The 25,724-nt window shown below is 40.0% G+C and overlaps 1 long non-coding RNA gene across 1 annotated transcript in view; it reads left to right on the forward strand.

The window, feature by feature from the left end:
* The window catches only part of LOC129636916 (uncharacterized), a 61,483-nt gene extending 35,970 nt beyond the window's left edge, over positions 1 to 25,513 (forward strand). Inside the window, exons 3-4 of the long non-coding RNA XR_008707208.1 lie at positions 24,662 to 24,892; positions 25,210 to 25,513. This is a non-coding gene — a long non-coding RNA (uncharacterized LOC129636916). The remainder of the gene's footprint in view (positions 1 to 24,661; positions 24,893 to 25,209) is intronic.
* Positions 25,514 to 25,724: the final 211 nt, after the last annotated feature.

The raw sequence follows: 25,724 nt of genomic DNA on the forward strand, positions 1-25,724 counted from the left end.
GGATACAGAGCTAATAAGTGGTGTAATTGAGATTTCATATCTGGCACTAGACTCTGTTATTTTCACCCTGATAAACTGCTATGATAAAATTCATAAACTTGATTTTGAACATATTGATTTAGAGATGACTTTGAGACATTTTAAAAGAAATGTAGGCAATTAAAAAAAAATGAGGAGTAGTTGTATGATTTGGAAGTGTAGAGGTGAGCTCTGGTTGGAGATTTTGAGTCTTCTGCTGTATCATGCCTTGTGGTTGGGAATCAGGTTGCCCAGGTAATGAGTACAGAGTTAGAGGAGCGAAATGCTTGGAACTGAGTTTAAAGAAATGCAAACATTTGAGAGCTCTGTAGGCAAGATGCAAGCTTTCCAAGGACCCAGAGAAGGAACACTTAAAGATGTTGGAGTAAAATTAGGAAATTATGATGGTCTAGAAAAGAATTTTTTAAAAGGAGAGTGTAGTAAAAAATGTGTACATTGGTGACCTTATCCAGAGTTGATTTGCTCAAATGATAGAGATAGAAGCCACTCTAGTGTGGGCTAGGAGTGAGGTAGGGATGATAGAGACAGCAAATGTGGACTATTCTTATGAGATGACAGATTCAGTTCTGGCTGCAGGAGAATTTTGTTCAAGAGGTGGTTTTTGTTTCTAATTGCTTATTTTCAAGAGGGACAGACTTTAATCGTCCCATTTTATTTTATTTTTTTAAATAAGTTACATCAGTTAGAGTTTATTTTACTTGTTGTTCAGTTGTTCAGTCATGTCTGGTTCTTTGTGTCCCCATGAACTGTGGTACGCCAGGCTTGCCTGTCCTTCACCATCTCCCAGAGCTCATTCGAACTTATGTCCATTGAGTTGGTGATGCCATCCAACCATCTCATCCTCTGTTGTCCCCTTCTCCTCCTGCCTTCAATCTTTCCCAGTATCAGGATCTTTTCTAATGAGTCAAGTCTTTGAATCAGGTGGCCAAAGTATTGGAGCTTCAACTTTAGCATCAGTCCTTCCAATGAATATTCAGGACTTATTTCCATTAGGATTGATTGGTTTGATCTCCTTGCAGTCCAAGGGACTCTCAAGAGTCTTCTCCAACACCATAGTTCAAAAGCATCAGTTCTTCAGCACTCAGCCTTGTTTATGGTCCAACTCTTCAGTTCTGATCTCCTTGCAGTCCAAGGGACTCTCAAGAGTCTTCTCCAACACCACAGTTCAAAAGCATCAGTTCTTCAGTGCTCAGCCTTGTTTATGATCCAACTCTCACATCCATACATGACTACTGGAAAAACCACAGCTTTAATTAAATGGACCTTTGTTGGCAAAGTAATGTCTCTGCTTTTTAATATGTTGTCTAGCTTTGTCATAGCTTTTCTTCCAAGGAGCAAGTGCCTTGTAATTTCATGGCTGCAATCACCATCTGCAGTGATTTTGGAGCCCAAGAAAACAAATTCTGTCATTGTTTCCATTGTTTCCCCATCTACTTGTCATAAAGTGGTGGGACTGGATGCCATGATCTTAGGTTTTTGAATGCTGAGTTTTAAGTCAGCTTTTTCACTCTCTTTCACTTTCATCAGGAGGCTTTTTAGTTTCTCTTCACTTTCTGCCATAAGGATGGCATATCTGAGGTTATTGATATTTCTCCCAGAAATCTTTATTCCAGCTTGTGCTTCATTCAGCCCGGCATTTCACATGATGCACTCTGCATATAAGTTAAATAAGCAGAGTGACAATATACAGCCTTGATGTACTCCCTTCCCAATTTGGAACCAGTTGGTTGTTCCATGTCTGGTTCTAATGGTTGCTTCTTGACCTGCATACAAGTTTCTCAGGAGGCAGGTAAGGTGGTCTGTAAGAAAAGGAAATTCCCAACAGAAATGACTTTTAACAACATAGGAATAAATTCCCTTGAGTATTTGAAAAATTCACAAAGTTTTGCGTTTCCAGCAAGAGTTGATGCAATAATCCAGCAATGTCAAAAGGAGATGGGGGGCTGCTCCATCTCTAGGCTCTGTGTCTGCCTCATTTTCCATCTTGCTCCTGATCCAAGATGTCTGTTTCTATTCAGTCTACATGCAGTACTTCTCTTTCTTCCCTCAAATATGGAACAAAGTCTTTAAAAAAATGCTTTATTTTATATTGGAGTCTAGTTGATTAACAATGTTGTGTTAGTTTCAGGTATACAGCTAAGTGATTCAGTTACACACACACACACACACACGCGTTCTTTTTTATATTCATTTTCATTATGGTTTATCACAGGGTATTAAATATAGTTCCCTGTGCTATACAGGAGGTCCATGTTGGTTATCTGTTTTAAATCTAGTAGTGCGTACATAAATAAATTCCCAGTTTATCCCTCCTCCCACCTTTCCCCTTTGGTAACCATAAGTTTTTTCCCTAAGTCTTTGAGTCTATTTCTGTTTTGTAAATAAGTCCATTTGTCTTTTCTTAGATGCCACGTATGAGTCATATCATATGATATTTGTCTTTCTCTGTCTGACTTCGCTTAGTATGATGATCTCTGGGTTCATTTGTGTTGGTATAAATGGCATTAATTCTTTTTAAAGGTGGTGTAATATTCCATTATGTGTGTGTGTGTGTGTGTGTGTGTGTGTATGTATATGTATTACATCTTCTTTATCCATTCATCTGTCAATGGACATATAGGTTGCTTGAATGTCTTGGCTATTGTAATTAGTCCTGCAATGAACAATGGGTTGTGTGTATCATTTTGAATTACGGTTTTCCCAGGAGTGGGATTGCTGGATTATATGGTAGTTCTATATTTAGTTTTTTAAGGAATCTCCATATTGTTCTCCGTGACAGTTGTACCAATTTACATTCCCTTTCTCCACCCTTTCCAACATTTATTGTTTGTAGACTTTTTGATGATGGCCATTCTAAATAGTGTACAGTTTTGATTTGCATTTTTCTAATAATTATCAATGTTGAGCATCTTTTCACATGCCTGTTAGTCATCTGTATATCTTTTTTGTAGAAATGTCTATTTAGATCTTCTGCCCATTTTTTGATTGGGTTGTTTGTTTTTTGATAATTGAGTGCATGAGTTGCTAGTAAATTTTGGAGATTCATCCCTTGTCAGTCACATCATTTGAAACATTTTCTCCCATTCTGTGGGTTGTCATTTCATTTTGTTTATGCTTTCCTTTGTTGTGCAAAAGCTTTTGAGTTTAATAAGGTCCCATTTATTTTTGTTTTTAATTCCATTACTCTAAGAGATAGATCAAAAAAGATACTGCTGCGATTTATATCAAAGAGTGTTCTGCCTATTTTTTCCCTTAAGTTTTATAGTATCAGGTATTATATTTAGGTCTTTAGTCCATTTTGAGTATATTTTTGTATGTGGTGTTAATGTTCTACTTTCACTCTTCTACTTGTAGCTGTCTAGTTTTTTCAGCACTGTTTATTGAAAAGACTCTTTTCTTCATTGTATAGTCTTGTCTCCTTGGTTGTAGATTGATTGGCCATAGATATTTGTGTTTGTCTCTGAGCTTTCTGTCCTGTTCCATTGATCTATGTTTCTGTTTTTGTGCCAGTGCCATACTGTTTTGATGAAGAATCCACTTGCAATGCATGAGACATGGGTTTTATCCCTGGGTTGGGAAGATCCCTTGGAGATGGAAATGGCAACCCACTCCAGTACTCTTGCCTGGGAAATCCCATGGTCAGAGCAGTCTGGTGGGCTATAGTGCATGGGGTTGCAAAGAGCTGGACATGACTTAGCAACTAAGCAACAACAACAGTAAAGTTTTAGTATAATCAGAAGCCAGGGAGCCTGATGCCTCCACCTCCATTTTTCTTTGTCAAGATTGCTTTGTCTATTCAGGGTCTTTTGTGTTTCCACACAGATTTTAATGGTGGCTCAGCTGGTAAGGAATCCGCCTACAATGTGGGAGACCTGGGTTTGATCCCTGGGTTGGGAAGATCCCCTAGAGAAGGGAAGGGCTTCCCACTCTAGTATTCTGGCCTGGAGAATTCTGTGACCTGTATAGTCCATGGGGTCACAAAGAGTCCGACATGACTGAGCAACTCTCACATTCACTTTCTATGAAAAATGTCATTGGTAATTTGATAGGGATTGCATTGAATCCATAGATTGCCTTGAGTAGTAAGTCATTTTCACAATATTGACTCTTTCAGCCTAGGAACATGGTATGTCTTTCCATCTGTTTGTGTCATCTTTGATTTCTTTCATTAGCATCTTATAATTTTTGGAGTAGAGGTCTTTGGCCTCCTTAGGCCGTTTATTCCTAGGTATTTTCAAGAAAACTTTCTTAGAAACATGATAGAATGGCAGGGAAGTGTTAATATGAGTTTGAAGATGTTAATTTTCACCATACATTTATTGATATTAGTGAAACCAGTATGATCTAGCATATGACATTTTTCTAGTAGTGTTTAGCTGCTCAGGGAAAGATATGGAATAAATAGATAGCTCAACCTCTTTACAATAAAAGATTTTTTCAGAGTCTCAACAAAACATAAAGAGACAAAGGGTTTTATGGTATTTGTACGAGCACTATTAAAATGATAGCCTGTTGATTCCAAGTTGGATAAGAAGGTAAAAAAGAAGGGGATAATGAATTTAGGGAAATTAGAAGGATCAATGGGTTGAAGGTCTCATGGAGGATGAAGAATGGTCAACGTGATAATAGTTGTTAAACAAAAGCCAAGTGGACAGATGGTGAGATGCATAGTTACTGATTGAGTGAAAGTGAAAGTCTCTCAGTCATGTCTGACTCTTGTCGGACCCCATTGTCCATGGGGTTCTCTAGGCCAGGATACTGGAGTGGGTAGACTTTCCCTTCTCCAGGGGATCTTCCCAACCCAGGGATCGAACCCATGTCTTCCACATTGTGGGAGGATTCTTTACCAGCTGAATCACAAGGGGAGTCCACTGATTGAGTAGCAGAACAGTTTTTATGTAACACGGTCTCAACATCATGAGACTGAGTGGCTGAGGTTGGAGAAAAGTCATTGAGATGAGATCAAGGGTTCAAGATGAGATCAAGATGAGATGAGAGGGCTCAATGGGATGTTTTTAAGTCAGTTAATTAGAGTCAATCAGATTATGGAAATATTTGGGGAAGAAGACACTGACCCAGATGTATTTTTATATTTCATTATGTTATGTCAATTGTACTGTGCTATATTATATGAACAGGAGGGAAATAGAAAAATGTTATAAAATGTCTCAACACTGACAAAGAATCAACTATGTTGATTAAGTTGTGGAATTCTCATTAGGCTTAGGGACTGACCAGCTTCTCTAACAAAGAATGTGCTGCTACCTGTCTGAGAGAGGTGGTTATGGTGTTGAGTGGATTGTGGAGTAAGACAAAACTGAATTTGAATCCTGTTTTCATTATGTACTTTAACTTACTCCTTTGAGTCTGAATTTTCAAATCACCAAGATAGGATTTGCAAGGCCAATTATATGGAGGAATTGTCAGGATGAAACCAGATAAAGGGTATGACTTATTGATTGCAGTGCCTAGAATTTAGCATGGGCTCAGTAAGTCTGAATTCTTCCTCTATGAGGAGACTCGTCCAGGGAAATTGCAGTTTTGAGGGGAAGACTTGTAAGCTCCCCCTACCCCCAGATATTGGAGGATAAATAGTTTTCTAAGTTATAATTTTGTGCAAAAAGACAAGCAAATGAATAGTTTGTCAGAGGTGGCAAGATGCCTTACTTCCTAAATTTTTTTATAATATGGAAATTTAATTCCATTCTGTGGTGATTACAATTCAGTCTGTGGAGATAATTGCACCTAATTATGATCTTGTTATGAAGAACTTTGTAGAGAGAAATGCAGCTAAACAATGAGGTTGATTACCTGAGGTTTACAGCATTTAGAGAAGTGACAAAAATAGACCAGGGTCCTTGGCTGAATATTGATTACTAAATGAAAGCCAGGATTTTCTTTGAGATTCAAGAAGTATATATTTTTCCTCAGCTCTAATGAGGCCTGCACAAGATAGTGACGATCATAACCAGGTAAGGATGGAAGATGGTGTTTTTACTAGAGAATACTCTTAATACAGTTTATTGAGTATCCATTATGTGCCCCATGCTTTCTAAGCACTGACCAATCTTTACAAACACTCTTGGAGTGGGAAATTGATCCCCAATTCCAGACGAGGTGACTGAGGCTGGACAGTTGAAATTACTCACCAAAGGCTATCATTTGATCAATGTTTCTTTAAAGTCCAAGTCTACCCACTATGTCATCCTGCCTCCCAGGCAAAACTCTGGGAGCATAGGCGTTATATTTCTGGATTTTTCTAAAAGGAAAACAGTAAAATTTCTTAGACTGTATTAGTCAAGAGTCTTCCAGAGAAACAGAACCAATAGGATGTGCATATGTATGGAAAAAGATTTATTATAAGGAGTTGGCTTATGCAGTTATGAAGGCTGGCAAATCTGCTGAGTGGGCTGGCAAGCTGGACTTCACTTTTCCACTGGTGCAATTCCAGTCTGCTGGAGGATTCCCTCTTGCTCAGGGATACTGGTATTTTTGTTTTATTCAGTCTTTCAACTGATTGGATGAGGCCTACCTACATTACAGAGGGCCACCTGCTACTCACACTTAACTAAATGTTAATATCATTAAAAAAAGAGCTTCTCCAACTTGATGAATAAAATTAACCCTCCAGAGACTTAGATGAGTCTGTTTTTTTAAAACTCATTTCTGCAGGAGATAGAATTTACCAGGCACTGATATAATTTCCTACCTTGATAGTTAGAGGAGCCCTAGTGGGCTCATGGAAGATTACAGTAGGTTGGATGATACTGCAACACCTTAAGAATGAGCTATGGTTCAAAGATTCATAGAAAATAAAATTCAGTCTCTGAGATTTAGTCTTCAAAGCTTCCACTCCAGGGAATACCAACAATCCTCTTAGACTAACTTTGTGATCATCATCGCTATCATGATCAGTAATGATGATAACAGTTAACATTTACTGACTGGAGCTTGTGTGGTTGGCACTGGTTTTGAGCACTTTTTGTGTTATCTCATTTATGTCAGCACTAGGAGGGAGGTGAGGTACTATTTATTCCTTTACATCTTTTTTAGCATGCATGGAAATAGTCTCCCAGAAGTTTGTAAACTGGCTATGGGCAATACAGCTAGTAAAGTGTGGATTCAGGATTCAAAAAAGGCAGTTTGTTATGCATAAAGATGACTTGGGGTCATCTTTGGGGTCACCTAATGCATATTTGCCTGAAAATCTTTCATTATTCATCATAGCATCTGAAATTGTTACTTTTGGAAGAATCAAACCTTTGGAAAATCAAACAACCAACATTCAGTACTAATTGTGGATCTGGTGCCAATGTAGGGCTTCCCTAAGTAGCTCAGCTGGTAAAGAGTCCACCTGCAATGCTGGAGACACTGGTTCGATTCCTGGGTCAGGAAGTTCCCCTGGAAAAAGGAATAGGCTACCCACTCCAGTATTCTTGGCCCCCCATGTAGGTGTAGAGGATAGAAAGAATAGTAAAGAAGACTCCCTACTTGAAAGAGCTTGTAGTTGTTGGGGAGGGGATATTTCCCCTCTACCTGTCTACAGTTCTTGTGGCTGGACTAATAATAAAATTGACAAAAGACAGATACCAAGTTAATGAACCATTTCAATTCTCTCTGGAGTCTTGTGTGGGTCAGAGCAAAGAACTTGGATAATTTGGTGGACACTTAGGCAAATACATTTAGCAGGATACTTACTAGGACTTGTTGAGTAAAATAAATCATAATAATAATATATATGATTTGGTGAGAGCTCACTAGCCCCCTGAGGTAGGCCATGAGACATCAAGCATGTTAACTGCATTTGACTGTTTCTCATATTCTAGTAAAATGTGAGCTTGGTGAAGATGGGGGGCCTTCTGCCTTGTCATTGCTGAGTCTCCAGCCTCTGGTAGAGAGCCAGAAACTTCGAGGGTGCTCAATAGGTCTTTGCAAAATAAATGGATGGATGTGACAGTTCACTTATGGTCATTCTTTGCTTTGTCAAAATGTGATAGTCGGAACTGGGTGATTTTTTTTTTTTACCTAAGTAGAAAGAATGTAGCCTTTGTAGTCAGTAGGACTTGAATATTATCACCATTTTTCCATTTATATAAAATGTGACCAAAATTACTTTTAAGCCCAATTTCCTTGTCGAATTCTGCTAAGATGGTAGTAGCAGCAGTTCATAGTCGTGTAATTTTCCCTAATCACACCCTCTCCACCCATAAACAAAGAACATCTAGGTAGCAAAATAAGCAGACCATGAAACCCATGTGGAGCATTTACAATGAAATTATGACAAGGAGTTCTCAAAACCCCAAAGACAAACAGCAGGAATAACCATCAGCCACCACAAAACCTGTGTGGCATCAGTATTTGTGTGGGATGAAGAAGAAGGAAGCATAGGAGTGTTTGATGGACATAGGAACAGGAGAATCCCAAAACAGACAACGAGGATTCACTGAAAAACACTGTAGGCTAATTTGAAAGCATCTGTTGAAACTGGGAGGGGTTTTGTCCAATCCAACAGCAGGTGAATGTAAAGGTTCACATGACTGTACATATTTCCTTGCTAGAACTTTCTCTCCATCCTCCATACTCTACCTGTATCACTCATACTCATTGTTCAGCTTTAGGCTTAGATATCACTTTGCCTGATGTATGATTTTCTTACTGCTTGCATAACAAAAGCCCTCAAACTGATTGGCTAAAAACAAGATAATGTTTTAATCTCCAGGTTCTGTAGTTTAAAAGTGCAACACAGTTTTCACTAGGTTAAAAATCCAGGTGTCAGTGGGGCTTCCTTTCTGGAGGCTCAAGAGCATCCATTTCCTTTCCTTTCCAGCTCCTGTAGGTGACCCACTTCCTTGGTTCATGATCCTTTCCCTCTATGTCCAAAGTCAATGTCAGGGAGATTCAGTTTTCTTGACATCACATCACCTCGACTTCCTATTCTGTAGTCAAATCCCCGTTTACTTCCCTCTTATATTTTTAAAGACCCTTGAGATTATATTGGAGCTACCTGTTCAGTTCAGTCGCTCAGTTGTATCGGACTCTTGGCGACCCCATGAATTGCAGCATGCCAGGCCTCCCTGTCCATTCCTACTAGGGAAGCCCTGCATGGGCACCAGATCCACAATTAGTACTGAATGTTGGTTGCTTGATTTTCCAAAGGTTTGATTCTTCTAAAAGTAACAATTTCAGATGCTGTGATGAATAATGAAAGATTTTCAGGCAAATATGCATTCAGTTCAGTTCAGTTGCTCAGTTGTGTCCAACTCTTTGCGACCCCATGAATCACAGCACGCCAGGCCTCCCTGTCCATCACCAACTCCCGGAGTTCACCCAGATCCATGTCCATTGAGTCGGTGATGCCATCCAGCTATCTCATCCTCTGTTGTCCCCTTTTCCTCCTGCCCCCAATCCCTCCCAGCATCAGAGTCTTTTCCAATAAGTCAACTCTTCGCATGAAGTGGCCAAAGTACTGGAGTTTCAGCTTTAGCATCATTCCTTCCAAAGAACACCCAGGACTGATCTCCTTCAGAATGGACTGGTTGGATCTCCTTGCAATCCAAGGGACTCTCAAGAGTCTTCTCCAACACCACAGTTCAAAAGCATCAATTCTTCGGCGCTCAGCTTTCTTCACCGTCCAACTCTCACATCCTTACATGACTACTGGAAAAACCATAGCCTTGACTAGACAGACCTTTGTTGGCAAAGTAATGTCTCTGCTTTTGAATATACTATCTAGGTTGGTCATAACTTTCCTCCCAAGGAGTAGCATCTTTTAATTTCATGGCTGCAGTCACCATCTGCAGTGATTTTGGAGCCCCCCAAAATAAAGTCTGACACTGTTTCCACTGTTTCCCCATCTATTTCCCATGAAGTGATGGGACCACATGCCATGATCTTCGTTTTCTGAATGTTGAGTTTTAAGCCAACTTTTTCACTCTCCTCTTTCACTTTCATCAAGAGACTTTTTAGTTCTTCTTCACTTTCTGCCATAAGGGTGGTGTCATCTGCATATCTGAGGTTATTGATATTTCTCCTGGCAATCTTGATTCCAGCTTGTGCTTCTTCCAGCCCAGCGTTTCTCATGATGTACTCTGTATATAAGGTAAATAAGCAGGGTGACAATATACAGCCTTGACATACTCCTTTTCGTATTTGGAACCAGTCTGTTGTTCCATGTCCAGTTCTAACTGTTGCTTCCTGACCTGGATATAGGTTTCTCAAGAGGCAGGTCAGGTGGTATGGTATTCCCATCTCTTTCAGAATTTTCCACAGTTTATTGTGATCCACACAGTCAAAGGCTTTGGCATAGTCAATAAAGCAGAAATAGATGTTTTTCTGGAACTCTCTTGCTTTTTTGATGATCCAGTGGAGGTTGGCAATTTGATCTCTGGTTCCTCTGCCTTTTCTGAAACCAGGTTGACCATCTGGAAGTTCATGGTTCAGGTACTTCTGAAGCCTGGCTTGGAGAATTTTGAATATTACTTTACTAGCGTGTGAGATGAGTGCAATTGTGCAGTAGTTTGTTATTTTCTCTTAATATTAAATGAGTACTTTTAAACCAGGTCAATAGCTACCATGAGAACTTTATGTGACAGGTAGTGTGGCAAGCGCTGTTATATGGTACTACCTTATTTAGTCCCCATTTTCTAAAGGATAGATTTTGCACCCAAGGAAAGTGAAAGTTCAGGTGGCTAAATATTATCCTTGAGGTCTAAGAGCTTGTTAGGTGAGAACAAGTTCTAAACCTTGGCAATCTAAGTCTGATCTTCACCTTTAAACATATGCTCTACTGGTAGTATTGGTACTTAGAATTCAAGTTAGCAAGTGCCAGTTTGTCAAGTGCTGATGACAAATTGGTACTTGCCATCTTTTCTGCCAGTTTTTCCCAGAGCACAAAGTGCCTCATTCTTGATCTCCACCCTGAAATCCTTTCAGAGGATGCTACACGTCAGCAGCTATAGCAGGTCATGATTTAATCCTTATAGATGTAGATGATGGTGGTGGTTTAGTTGCTAAGTTGTGTCCGACTCTTGTGATCCCATGGACAGTAGCCTGCCAGGCTTCTCTGTCCATGGGGTTCTCCAGGCAAGAATACTGGAGTGGGTTGCCATTCCCTTCTCCACGGTATCTTCCCAACCCAGGAATCGAACCCAGGTCTCCTGCATTGCAGGCAGATTCTTTACCAACTGAACTACTAGGGAGCAACCTGGATAACCTACAATAACCTCTCCATTTCAAGATCCCTCAAGTAGTCACAGCTAAGTCCTTTCTGCTGTATATGGTGATAGATTACAGGGTTCCAAAGATTAGGACATGGATTTCCTGGGGGGAGGAACAGTAGTTAGGGGGTACATTATTCTGCTACCACACCTGAGAAGCTTTTCCTGCCCCAAGATGGCATTGGGTATCCCTCTCCTGAGAGCCTGTGGATGCTGGCCTGGTTCCCTGTTGGCTTGTCTGTCACATGTATAAGATGGAGTCTTCCTTAAAAGCAAATATGTATCTTACATGATATTATACATGTTTCAATGCCATTCTCCCAAATCATCCCCCCCAACAGAGTCCAAAAGCCAATACAATATTGTAAAGTAAAAAAAAAAAAATAATAAAAGGAAAAAAAAAAAGCAAATATGTATCTTTGCCACTGAGTTCCCAAAATCCAGCACACTGCTGTTCAATAGAAATATAATATGATCCACATATTATCTTAAATATTTTAGTGGCCACACACACACACACCTGGTACAATATATTTAAAGACTATATTTTATCTAACCCAGTGTGTCCAAAATGTTATCTTTTCAACAGGTAATCAATATAAAGTTATTCGTGAGATATTTTACATTCATTTATTTGGACTACATCTTTGAAGCCCAGTCTGTATTTTTGTACGTACAGCCTATCTCATTTCGGACAAGCCACCATGCAGATGCTCAGTGGCCACTGTATGGGACAGCTCAGCACCATCCCTGGTGTTTAGGAGCACTCCAGGAGCAATTGTCTAATAACTGGGGAAGGGGACTGATGTGCAGCCAACAGGAGGGCTGAATCTTAGAAGTGAGTGCCAGCTTCATGGTGCTACCGTGTTCATGGCTTAAGTTTATTAGATTTTACATAAAAAACAGAAACAAAATCAAGTGGCTTGTGAGCATAGGTCTTTCAGTTTCTAATTTGGCAGTGTGCGCACTCAGATCAGTTTCCTGGGGTGAGGGAGCAGCCGAGGCAGTAAATATTTACTCAGAGTCCTCTTCCAAGGCTCCCAGGAGCGGGAGGTAATTAGCTCTTGAGGCGAAAAAACGTATTTTCACCACATTTCCAAAGGCTTGCCTCACTTTCATGTATACCTCCTTCAAAAACTGTCCTCAAACTGGATGTTGAAAGCTGACCCTGCTAACTCTGGCTCCCCAAATCTCTTTGAAGTCACAGAACAGCCTGAAAACAAAGCATTTTCACAGTCCTAGGACAGAAAAATAAACAAACATTCTTCCTGAAGGGAGACCCCAGCCTCTGAACTTCAGAACTCCGTCTGCCAGGGGAGGCTGGCTGGTGTCCAGGGCTCCGTCTCCACCAGAATCCCCCCTATCCTCTGCTTTGCTCTTTCAAAAAGCCGGATCCCCATAATGCATGCTTACATTTCCTCACAACCAGCGCAAGGCAGAATTCTCTGAATTGAGCTACGTGTGGAGCCTTGTGATCTAGCAAGATATTAAACTATAATCAGAAGCAAATTGTTGCTCCCCCTGCCAACAGATGGACTATAAACAGAGATAATCACGTAACCACAGCATTCTGCATGGTTTTTTTCTGCTTTGTACATTCAACAAGGCAAAGAACCAGCCACATATTAGGTTGCTAGATGGTGTTGCATGCATGCATGCCACGGACTCTCCTCTCTTGCCCTCAGCTTTGCAGAGGGAACGGGAACAGAGATCTATTGCTGGGGATCATGCCATCCTTAGAACACATGTGTAGCCAATTCTCATGAAAGAGCACCACATTTCAATACAGTCCATTCACTATCAAAGAGACAAGAAAGGGACACATGCCCCAAAATGTTAGGGTGTAGGCTTTCACACTCTAAAATGAAGACAAATCTCAAGGTAAACCAGACACTGCCTAGAACCTGAGGATCACTTTGTGTTCTATGGAGCAGGACTGGCAGGTTTTCTGGTTTCTGCTAAAACTACCCAGCTACAGGGAAGACCCTATGATTGGAGTGAACATGAAGACAAAAATCAAGTTGTGGAGGCTCTCTCTGGATCCATACTGTGTAATAGGTTTCTGTCTGTTAAAGTCATAAATTGCAACTTTGTTTGTTTCTAGTTCACCCGCATGGTTCAATTTCTCCAAGCATCCTTTAACTCAGTGTGCTTAAAAAAGGAAGAGAACCTAATTTATTGGGAACATAAAAGGAAAAGTAAAGAGAGAAATGGCAACATTGTCTTACACCTCTTCATTCTGCTATGCCTGGGCCTGAGGCAGAAGGGTCTCACAGATTTGAGCACAATTTCTCTTGCAAATGATATAGGGTGTGTGTGTGCTCAGTCATGTCCAACTCTGTGTGACCCCATGGACTGTAGCCCATCAGACTCCTCTGTCCACGGGATTTTCCAGGCAAGAATACTGGAATGGGTTGCCATTTCCTCCTTCAGGGCATCTTCCTGTCCCAGGGATAGAACCCATGTCTCCTGTGTCTCCTGCATTGACTGGAGGATTGTTTACTACTGAGCCCCTTGGGAAGCTCAAATGATACAGACTACAGCAGTCATATGGGCAAGTGTTCATGTTTCCAATCCTAGGAGAGGAGGTTGATCCTAGCACATAACTTTAATAGGGAGCCAAATAAAACAACTGGAGAATCCACAGCACCCCACCTTCTGTAGCTCCAGCCTCTCACTGCCGCACTGTTCCAAGGTTGCCACATCAGGAGAGAGACGTGGGTATATTTATATCTGCACGCAGGGACTTGATTTATCACTAGCATATTCCCTCTTAAGACCCAGACAGAGTGTCTGATTTTCACTCATGGGGTCTTTGAGCCACTTTATGAACTTTAAACAGACCTATGTTTTCCCTTTCCTTCCTGTCTAGTGAGAGTGGGGAATCATTATACACATGCATAGTTTCAAATGCGTCTTCTTTAAATGCTAGTTCTCCACATTTGATAATTAAAAATAAAAACCTGGACACAGATGCACTCTAACATGGAAAAATAAAATCGTTAGCCAGTTTTTTAAGGCCAGATGGTGGGCAGTGAAGAAAAAAATCAAGTTGAGGAATTGGTTGAGGCTAGGATATAGTAGATGTTGCAAAGTATTCATGAATAATCTATTTTAGGGAAATACAGGACCAAGTGGTGTGGGCTAGTTCAGAGTCTAAACTTTTTATGCAACCATGGGAAAGAACAGGCGAGAAATTTCATTTAAGTCAAATGAAAAGAATTACTGGAAAGCAGATTTGGGGCACAAGGAAGTCAGAAAATTTTCTTGGAAGGTGATTAGGGACAGATAAACCAACAAAGAAGGTAGAACCACTTAGTTTTCCTACTTCCTCTTCTGGCTGTGCATGTCATTGCTGAGTGTAAGCAAATAAGTTTTGCAGCTGTGTGCTACAGACCATAAAGAAAGGCTACTAGTAAATTAAACCTTTTTTTTTTTTTTTTTTTATTTTGGCTACTAGAAGCTGACACTTTATTTGTCCAATTTTTTTTATTATAATCATAAAATAATGAAATAATAGCAATCACAATCGATGGCTGGAGTTCCATCTATTTGAAAGCTATAAAATTTTGGTAGGCAATTAAATGTTTAGACTGATGATTCTGAGACTGACATTTCATATGTTTTCTCTAAAGCTGGAGGCTTCGATAACATTGGGATGGCCAGATAAATTTGGTTCATCTATTCAATGGTGTTTATCCTGGGCTTGTTTTGCTAAATGCTTGGCTGTGGTATTAGGCCATTATTAATATGATTGCCATATTGAACTTAGGTAAAGTATATGGCTCAGAAATTGAGAGCATTTCTCTTTTACCATGTCCTAAATGAGTTAAAAATGGAAAATGATAAATGCTATAATGAGGTGAATTGGCATGAGAAATGGGTCTAGAAGATTCTGGCTGTGTTTCTTGGTCACTTAGTCCTCTTTGGGACTAGGCACCAGCAGCTCTTAAGCAAATAATTTTGTATTTGTATTTTTTTAGTGGTAATACTTGTTTTTCCAGAAAATGAACTTTAGATGCTCAAAATTGGATTACTTATGATTCTGATCTGAGTATCATACATCTACTTACCTCTTTTTATTTCCCTTCCTTTCACTAATCATCCCTGGCCCCAAATTTCATTTCTCCTTATCACAGGCATCCATTCTTTTTCTGTCAGACATTTCAATCTTACTAGTTTTCAGTTCAGTTCAATCATTCAATTATGTCCAACTCTTTGCTACCCCATGCACTGCAGCATGCCAGGCTTCCCCGTCCTTGACCATCTCCTGGACCTTGCTCAAACTCATGTCCATTGGGTTGGTGATGCCATCCAATCATCTCATCCTCTGTTGTCCCCTTCTCCTCCTGCCTTCAGTCTTTCTCAGCATCAGGGTCTTTTCCAATAAACTGGCTGTTCGCATCAGTTAGCCAAAGTATTGGAGCTTCATCTTCAGTTTCAGTCCTACTAATGAATATTCAGGGTTGAGTTCCTTTAGGATTGACTGGTTTCCTTGCAGTCTGAGGGACTCTCAAGAGTCTTCTCCAACACCACAGTTCAAAAGCATCAATTCTTCAGTGCTCAGCCTTGTTTATGATCCAACTCTCACATCCATACATAACTACTGGTAAAACCATAGTTTTGACTAGATGGACCTTTGTCGGCAAAGTAATGTCTCTGCTTTTGAATATGCTGTCTAGGTTGGTCATAACTTTCCTTCCAAGGAGCAAGCGTCTTAATTTCATGGCTGCAGTCACCATCTGCAGTGATTTTGGAGCCCAAAAAAGAAAATCTGTCATATGCTTACATTGTTTCCCCATCTATTTGCCATGAAGTGATGGGACTGGATTCCATGATCTTAGTTTTTTGAATGTTGAGTTTTAAGCCAACTTTTTTACTCTCCTCTTTCACTTTCATCAAGAGGCTCTTCAGTTCCTCTTCACTTTCTGCCATAAGGGTGGTGTCATCTACCTATCTGAAGTTATTGATATTTCTCCTGACAATCCTGATTCCAGCATAATGTATAGTATGGCGATTATAGTTAATAACACTGTATTGAATATTTATAAGTTTCTAAAAAGACAATTCTTAAAAATTCCTATCATGAGAATAAGAAAAGGTCTGTAATTATGTGCTGTGAGAGGTGTTAACTGAACTTACTATAGTGCTCATTTCTCTATATTAATATAAATATTGAATCATTATGTTGTACACCTGAAACTAATATAACATGTCAATTATACCACAACAAAAATAATCTAAACAAGTAAAACAAAAAGAGTCAACACCATATATTCAGAAATAAGAAAGATTGAAAATTAAGGAACTAAGCATTCAATTCAAGAAGTCTGCCAAAAAGCAATAAAATAATCCTCAAAGAAAGCATGGGATGTAGAAAAGAATGAGATGAAACTCATAGAAATGTTGAAAGAATTGAAGCTGACTCCAGCTGGGTCTTAAGCCACATTTAGCCAAACTGAAGTGTGTGGATACATGCTCTAGCAAGCAACTCTTTTGTCTAATAATAATATCTATGGAGATATTTTGGAGAAGGCAATGCCACCCCACTCCAGTACTTTTGCCTGGAAAATCCCATGGATGGAGGAGCCTGGTAGGCTGCAGTCCATGGGGTCGCTAAGAGTCGGACATGACTGAGCGACTTCACTTTCACTTTTCACTTTCATGCATCGGAGAAGGAAATGGCAATCCACTCCAGTGTTCTTGCCTGGAGAATCCCAGGGACGGGCGAGCCTGGTGGGCTGCTGTCTATGGGGTCACACAGAGTTGGACACGACTGAAGTGACTTAGCAGCAGCAGCAGCATGGAGATATTTCCTATGATTGATAAGATATTGAACTTTGTGATTACAACTGCCAGGCCAGTCCACTGAAGCTTGGCATCATGCTGAGCTGAGAGCCTGGAAATCTTGTTTCTTATCCCTAGCTTGCTATTGCCGGAAAAATTTTGTCATTTACCATTATTTCCCATGGGTGTGTTAACTTGCTCTGAAGAATTCTTTTAGAAATTTCACCATTATTTTTTTTCCAAATGAATGTTCATGCTTCCATGACCAACCATTTAGATACAAAGCTAAATTGATGCCCCTGTCTGTCACCAGAATCCAAGAATAACCTTTGGCATTTAGAATTCTTCATTCACAAAGCTATCTTAAATCTACTGTTCTTTAAATAGTAAATATTTGGATTTTGTATTATGATTCAAATTGAGTAGCAATTACTTTTACAGCTGACAGCATTATCTTATTAAAAAAACATTTGGCTTCCAAAAGTAAAACTTCAAGATTGGATTTCTCTATAATTTTAGTGACTCAGAATATACCAAACCAGATATTAATGTTCAAGTCAGTTATTACATTTTATAGATAGCCTTTTGTGTTTCTAGTACATAAGGAATGAATGAATCAACCAAATCAACTACTACATTTATTTACCAAGGCTATGTTTTTACTACTTTTCAGAAATGTATTATGTGGCACTGTTGCCTAATATACTCTGAGAATATTGTTTCCCTCTGTGTTTTCTGATATAATCTGGAAAAATAAAAACCAGAAGCAAACATAATTCTGTCATTCTATTTTTGTTGGAAGCAAGGCATTTGTTATTATCCAGTTTGGGGGAAATAAAGGTAGTATCTCGGATTTGGAAAATTTCCCAGACTTAAAAATAATATTTGGCGGTGTGGGGAGCAGGGCCAGTGTGGTCCCTTTTGTATAGGCAGAAAAAGCCAGTTTATTTGAAGTTAGATGTTTCTCCGTATGTAGTCAAACAAATCCCTTTCATGTGTGGGTGTAATTGTAGAGACGCTGAAAACCAAGGACAAAGCATTACATTTTGACAGTAAGCTGTTAGGAATGAACTCTTAAAGAGAATCATTATGCTATTGTGGTTGAGTTCAGCTTTTGAATCAGACATACCTGACTCTAATTCCATCTTTAATTCTTACTAGCTGTCTGACCTTACTTTTCAAATCTCTAAAATGGGAATGATAATAGCAGCTAAATCATTAGCTTGTTATAAAAATTAAATGAAACCAAATTTAACAACTTATTGACCAGAGACATATTACTGTGTCTTTTGTTACCCAAACATTATTGACCAGAGTGTTTCAGTATTCACTTATATAACAAATTGTTGGCCACAGGTGTTATCTTCTACAAAATTCCCCGGTTAATAATGTATCAAAAAGGCTTGCAGCTCTGTGGCTGACCCACAGTGAACTCTTTGTCTCCAAGAAAACTATTAACATAAAAATTCAAGAAAAGACAGGAAATCCTTTTGCCGTTCATGTGAAGCATCCATATTTGAGAACGTTTGATGAGTCTGAAAACAGAAGCTACTGCTGGGGGTGGCATAGAGAGTAGAGGCATTTGACTTGAGGGAAAAATATTATTACCGAAGGGAATAATAGTAACTGAAGGGAAATCAGGACCATCTAGGGATAACAGAACTTTGAGGATGACTTCAATCTCCTACAGGCCATTGTCATCTAGGATGTTGTGTACATGTGAAGTAAGTCCCAGCTCCTCACTCCTTGCCCTGACATGCAAGAACGTCACAGGTAGCTCTGATAACCCTATTACTACTGCTTTCAACATACAACCCAAATTCTCTGCAAACTAGACCTTCCCTCAAAGATTGTTGCACTTTCTGGCTTCTGTGGCTTGGTTCCTGCTCTCCTCTCTGGTTTGTTTCTTCCTCTCTTCCTATCTTCTTCCAGTTTCTAGCCATCCTCCCTATTGCATCTGAAAGGCACCTTTTCCTTTCTGGATTCCAACATTAAGATTTAATATCTCCCTCTTTTGAATTTCTGTAACTCCTGTTTTGCACTTCTTTCACAGCATCTACATTATTCATCTTGGATTAGAGATCTGATTGTCTCATTACTCCTACACTTGTAAGCAGCTTGAGGGAAGTGATGATCTAACTTATCTTTGTTTCCCCCTGCAAGGCAGCTAGTTCGTGATAAGTGCTAAATAAATGGTTGTTGAGAGAATAGTCATTGCAGATGCATTTTTGAATGGACCACTAATGTGATCCAGCATGGTGTTTTTTTTTTTTTTAAGATTTTTTTGATGTGGGCGATTTTTATTGAAATTTGTTACAAAGACTTGATTGAATCTGTTACAATATCACTCCAGTTTTATATATCGACTTTTTGGCTGGGAGGTTGGGATCCTAGCTCCCCAGCCAGTGATCGAACCTGCACCTTCTGCATTGGAAGGCAAAGTCTTAACCACTGGACTGCCAGGGAAGTCCCCATGGCATTTTTTTGGGATCATGTACTGGTAAAAACTGCATCAAATTTTTATAAAGCATCTACTGTGTACCAGGCACTGCGCTAGATTCTGTGAACAAGGTAGACTGGATTTGTACTCCCTTGTGGTTCATAGATTAATGGGAAAACCAATTTTAGACAATTAAGTAGAATTGAGTATTAGGAAAGAGGTAGAAAGAGGTTCTAATTAAATAGCTTATTTCTCAGAAAGGAGAAAGTGGCTGTTAATACTGAAAAAGTTAACTGGATTAGTGTCCAAATTCAGAAAATCCTGTGCCTGTGACTGATTTAAGTTTGAAGCTACAAAATGTTACGGAACCACAGGAGCTGCTCTGTGCTCTCGGAGAAAGAGGCTACCTATAAATTCAGGTTCAGGAGGTAGGTTGGGAAGTCAGGAGCGTGAGCTAGCTGAAGAGATGCACTAACACAGCGTAAAATACACTGAGATCTGCCACTTATTGTCCCCTCAGCTCGCGTAAAGTTGTTGAGTTATTGGGTGTAGCAAAGATGGTAAAGTGATACTGTAGCATAATGTCTGCTGCTGCTGCTAAGTCGCATCAGTCGTGTCCGACTGTGTGACCCCACAGACGGCAGCCCACCAGGCTTCTCCATCCCTGGGATTCTCCAGGCAAGAACACTGGAGTGGGGTGCCATTTCCTCCTCCAATGCATGAAAGTGAAAAGTGAAAGGGAAGTCACTCAGTCGTGTCCGACTCTTTGTGACCCCATAGATGGCAGCCCACCAGGCTCCTCTGTCCATGGGATTTTCCAGACAAGAGTACTGGAGTGGGGTGCCATTGCGTTCTCCAAGCATAATGTCTATTATATACGAATTCAGGTATCTACATCCTGAGTATATAGGCACATGCCTACATATTACCTTATTCTGTTGAGTTAACTTGGTTTTAGAATGCAGGCCATAAGGCCCAGTAAATCATGAGAGCTCTTTTAGAACACTGACCCCAGAGCAAAGCTATCTCTTTGGCTTAAAACCACTCTGAATACTCTCCAGAAAAAAACACTTAACCAGATGTTTCTACACTCTTCAGAGATTCATCTTTCTTAAAGTGGATGGCTTTTAAAAAACTGACTTTGAATAAAATAATGATATCTCAGAATTTTAATATTTAATTTCAATAGTTCCTCTAAATGAGGACAGAATATGGCCTGCAAATAATAGCTGTCTGAATTTTCTATTTTACCTGAATTTATATCAACCTTGTAAAAACTTGGGAACATCTATGAGCAAGGTAAGAGACATTTTTTTTCTTGGTAGAAGTTAAAGTGCTTAAGCACCTACGTGCTATCCCCACTCACTGAGTTGGCTTTCCTGAGGGTTACCACAATATTTACAGAAAACCATTCAACTTCTTAATATTCTCAGTTTAAAATTCCCAATAGAGTGATGGGAACATTTTGTCCAGTTTACACATGTGCTTTGAGTACAGCAAAGCGAAGTGAAAGTTGCTTGGTTGTGTCGACTCTTTGCAAGCCCATGGACTGTAGCCTGCCAGGTTTCTCTTTCCACAAAATTCTTCAGGCCAGAATACTGGAGTGGGCAGCTGTTCCCTTCTCCAGGGGATATTCCCAACCCAGGGATAGTACCCAGTTCTCCTGCATTGCAGGCTAATTCTTTGCCATCTGAGCCACCAGGGAAGCATTAAGGAGCTAAACACCAAGGATCTGAATTGACAAAGATTTATGTTCTAATTCTATACTACTATTTATGAGCAGTGAGATCTTGATTAAGTTAAGGAAAGTGAGGCTTTAAGAGGTTCCATATCTGTAAAATGTAAGTTATCATTTTACTTACTTGGTAGAGCTGTGGGGATTTTAAGGTGCTAATGCATGAAAGCTCTTAGCATAAAGCTCGAGATGTGGTAATTTATCAACAAATAGTAGTTATGCTGATTAATCTTTATTAACCTCTACCTTTATACCTAGGAAGCACATAGAGAAATGCTCCTTCTAGTGAAGAGTAGAGAGAACCTACTCTTGGTTCCTGAGAGTTCTAGAAGCAGTGAAATCACTAAAGGAGAATAAACATGCCTGTCAGGATTCACTTGGTTATAAGTAACAGAAATCCATTTAAGTCGACTTAAGGCCAAAAGGGGATTTGTTGGAAGGAATAATGTATTGGCCAAAGAACATATGTTGCCTTTTATCAGGAACATCTTGCATCCCTGTATCTTGGTATTGGCTTGCATGCACCCCTATTGTGCTGCTAGAGAGACCTTGTTCCGTCCTGTAAGAGATACATGTAGTACTGGAGTTGGGCAGGTGCTACATAATACCTGCCCTATATTTTATAGTTTTCAGCATATAGGTCTTTCACCAACTTGCTAAAGTTTATTCCTAGATATTTTATTCTTTTTTGATGCAGTTTTAAATGGGATTGCTTAACGTTCTCTTTCTGATATTTCATTGTCGCTGTAAAGAAGTGCAACCGATTTCTGGGTATTACTTTTGTGTCTAGCAACCTCGCTGAATTCATTTCAGTTCTAATAGTTTTTGTCTGTGGAGTCTTTAGAGTTCTCTATATAGTGCATCATGTCATCTGCAAATAAAGACAGTGTTATCTCTTCCCTTCTATTTGGATACCTTTTATTTACCTGTCTGATCTGGCTGCTGCTGCTAAGTCACTTCAGTCATGTCCAACTTCGTGTGACCCCATAGACGGCAGCCCACCAGGCTCCCCCATCCCTGGGATTCTCCAGGCAAGAACACTGGAGTGGGTTGCCATTTCCTTTTCCAGTGCATGAAAGTGAAAAGTGAAAGTGAAGTTGCTCAGTCGTGTCTGACTCTTCGTGACCCCATGGACGGCAGCCCACCAGGCTCCTCCATCCACGGGATTTTCCAGGCAAGAGTACTGGAGTGGGGTGCCATGGCCTTCTCTGCTGATCTGGCTAGGACTTCCAAATAGTATGTTAAATAGAAGCGGTAAGAGTGGGTGTCCTTGGCTTGTTACTGAATTTAGCAGGAAGGCTTCAGCTTTTTGCCATTGAGCACTAGGTTGGCTGTAGGTTTGTTGTAAATGGCTTTTATTGTGTTGAGATATGTTTCCTCTATATCTACTTTGGTGAGAGTTTTTATCATGAACAGATGTTGAATTTTATCAAAAGCTCTTTTTTGTGTGACTGTCAGGATGATTATGTTGTTTTCATTGTTATTGTGGTGTACTACCCTGATTGACATGCATATATTGAATGATCCTTAGGACTCTGGAATGAATTCAACTTGCTCATAGTGTATGATCCTTTTAGTGTATAGTCTAATTTGGTTTGCTAATATTTTATTGAGGATTTTTGCAACTATATTTGTCAAAGATGTTGGCTAAGGCCCCCATTTTCATGTGGCTAAGTTGAAGAACTGCATGGATGTGATTCATTTTCCCAACAATATGAGCAGCTTGTGGAACTAAAAGTACTGTAGAAATTATTTACGTTAAGAAATAAAATTGAGTCTTGAAAACCACCAGTTATATCTCTTATTCTCTCTCTTGTCTACTTGGCCTTATTTTCTTCTATCATTCTATGATTTTACCCTTGCAACATGGATCCTGGCTCCTGGCTACTTCCAGGGCCATATTTTAACAGCTTGGAAACCAGTGAAGAAGTAGAGTATCCCTCTCTCACCTTCTGCTTAAAAAAACTCTGAGGAAGGACTCTGGAATTGGTCACACATTTTCTTGGACTGCTTACTGTGATCAGGGATTGGGGTGCTGTGACTGGCCTAACTTGGGCCATGTACCTACTTCTGTTACCTGAAGCAAGTGTGTTTTGTGCAGGCTTGTGGGTAGGGTTAGGTAGAGGTTGAAGGTGAAATCCCTATAGCACAAATGTGACCATTTAGGGAAGAGTTGTTAGGATTTTTCCAAACTCTTCAAGAAAGAGCTAACCAAAGGTTGTTTAGAGTTAGCCCGGCATGGCCCTCCTGATGAAGTATTCTCTGCTGGCTGGAAGGAAGCTTATCTTCATTTGGTCATTGGAGGAACACAGTCAGTCAGAAGGACCCCAAATACCTAAATGCCCATCATCCTTCTAGCAGGAAGATTTCTAAGTTGGACTCTCTTTGTTTGAAGAGGGAGATACAACTCAAGAAAGCAAGGAAGGTCACAGGACTTCGATTTTCATCTCTTAGAATTATGATTTCCTTCAAACCCTGCGTGCATATTTATTTAGTCATGTCCGACTCTTTGCGACCCTATGGACTGGAGCCCACCTGGCTCCTCTGTCCATGGGATTTCACAGGCAAGAATACTGGAGCAGGTTGCCAGTTCCTTCTCCAGGGGATCCCCCCCTAACCAGATTGTTAACACCTCACAATTTGCTTATGAGGGCACAGACTATGTAATCACAAGCATGGGAGGTTTTACTGACCATCACAGTAGTCTCGGGTGTGAAGCTGTGAGCACATTCTCAAATTTTGCAGAGGAGAAGACTCAGGTAGAGTTTTGCCTCTGAGAACCTCTTCTTCTATCCTCTACGTCCCAGTGGGATTCCTCTCGGCCTGTGAATGGCCTGGTCTTATTTCTCAGTTGGTCTCAGTTCTCACACTGGGGTGCATTGGAAAGTGTTCCTGGAATGTGCTGCAGTGGGGGAACCAGAGATAAATGAAGAGCATTTTCTTGGTTTGGCAATTAAAAACTTGACTTACAATTAAGACAGGCATTCAAATATTATGAAATGGAATTTCAATAGTGTTTCAGTGTTTATGATGAATCGGGAGACTTTGAAGTCGTTTAATTTTGTTGTCAGTGTCCTGGCCCCGTGTCCTTGGTTGCCTAGGGGTGAGCTTTCTTTCTTGTCAAATTCTATGAGTACTTTAGATGGAAAGTTTGAGAAGCACTGGGGAACCAGTTGTACCCAGGGCTTAACTCTGAAGTCTGTAAGAGAAGATCATCATACTTAGAGTTAGGCTCCTCCTTGGCCCTGAAAGCTTTCAGAGGTCTGTTTGCTTTTGTTAGCATGATTTTGGAAATGGAAAAATACTATCGGGGCACAGCATCATCCTTTGCTTTGAAATTCCAGGCTAAAGAACTTGGCAGGGGTAAGGGGCCACTTCATTGTTTAAATTAAACAGATTTCCTTCTCTCCTTTCCTTTCATCGTGTTTATTGCTTTTCTTACAGAGCTTCCTGGTTCCCTTTAAGTTTAGATTTGGATATGTAGAATTTAAGAGGTAAAGAGAACTAAGAAATTTCCTCACAAATGGAGACCCTGAAGCCCAGAGAGAGGAAGTGACCAGCTCAAGATCACACAGCTCATCAGTGTGGCAGGGGCAGGAATGGAAGCCAGGTTTCTGCTCTCATTCCAGGCTCTTTCCATGATCCCTAACCTCCATAGACACTACCTCCAAAAGGGTTAGTCTCATGCTAAAGTTTATGTGGTTTTACTTCTCTGCTTGTGAATGTCTGCCTTGAATTAACCTTAACTTGTGTTGGGTTGCTATCTCAAGGGACAGTACTATATTGAGATTCAGCTGCCTTTCAGAATGTATTTGCTCATTTTTCCTTGTATGTGTTGACTTATATGACTTGGTATCTAGAACTTTTTTAGGAATGTTTCACTTTTTAATGTAGTGTCAGTAGATTTCTAATTTCTGAAGAGTCACTTCTCATCTTAGTTATACCTGTAGAGGGCTCTCTCCTCATCTAAATTCTGTAACTTCTACCCATAGGATGTGTGCGTGGGTGCTCAGTCACTTCAGCTGTGTCCAGCTCTTTGCAACCCTATGGACTGCAGCCCTCCAGGCTCCCCTGTCAACCCACATGGAGTGGGTTGCCATGCCTTCCTCCAGGGGATCTTCCTGACCCAGGGACTGAACCTGCATCTCTTACATCTCCTGCATTGGCAGACAGGTTCTTTACCACTAGCACCACCTGGGAAGCCCACCCATAGGATTCTAATTTGGCCAAGTTTCACCATAAAGACAGGGCTTTTTCATCACCTGTGGAAATAATAATATGTTCTCTTTCATTCTATTAATATCATCGGTTATACTAATGGATTTGTTAATGTTAAAACTTCCTTGCATTCTTGAATGAATCCTATTTGGTTGTGATGATGTATTATTTTTATTGAAATTACAGATTCTCTTTGATAGTGTTTTATTAAGTTTTTGGATGTCAATATTCGTTAAGTGCCATCTTAATCTTTCAAGATGCCAACCTTGAAAATTAGCTTATTTTAAAA

This window comes from Bubalus kerabau, chromosome 22 (assembly GCF_029407905.1).
Source record: "Bubalus kerabau isolate K-KA32 ecotype Philippines breed swamp buffalo chromosome 22, PCC_UOA_SB_1v2, whole genome shotgun sequence".
NCBI lineage: Eukaryota > Metazoa > Chordata > Mammalia > Artiodactyla > Bovidae > Bubalus > Bubalus kerabau.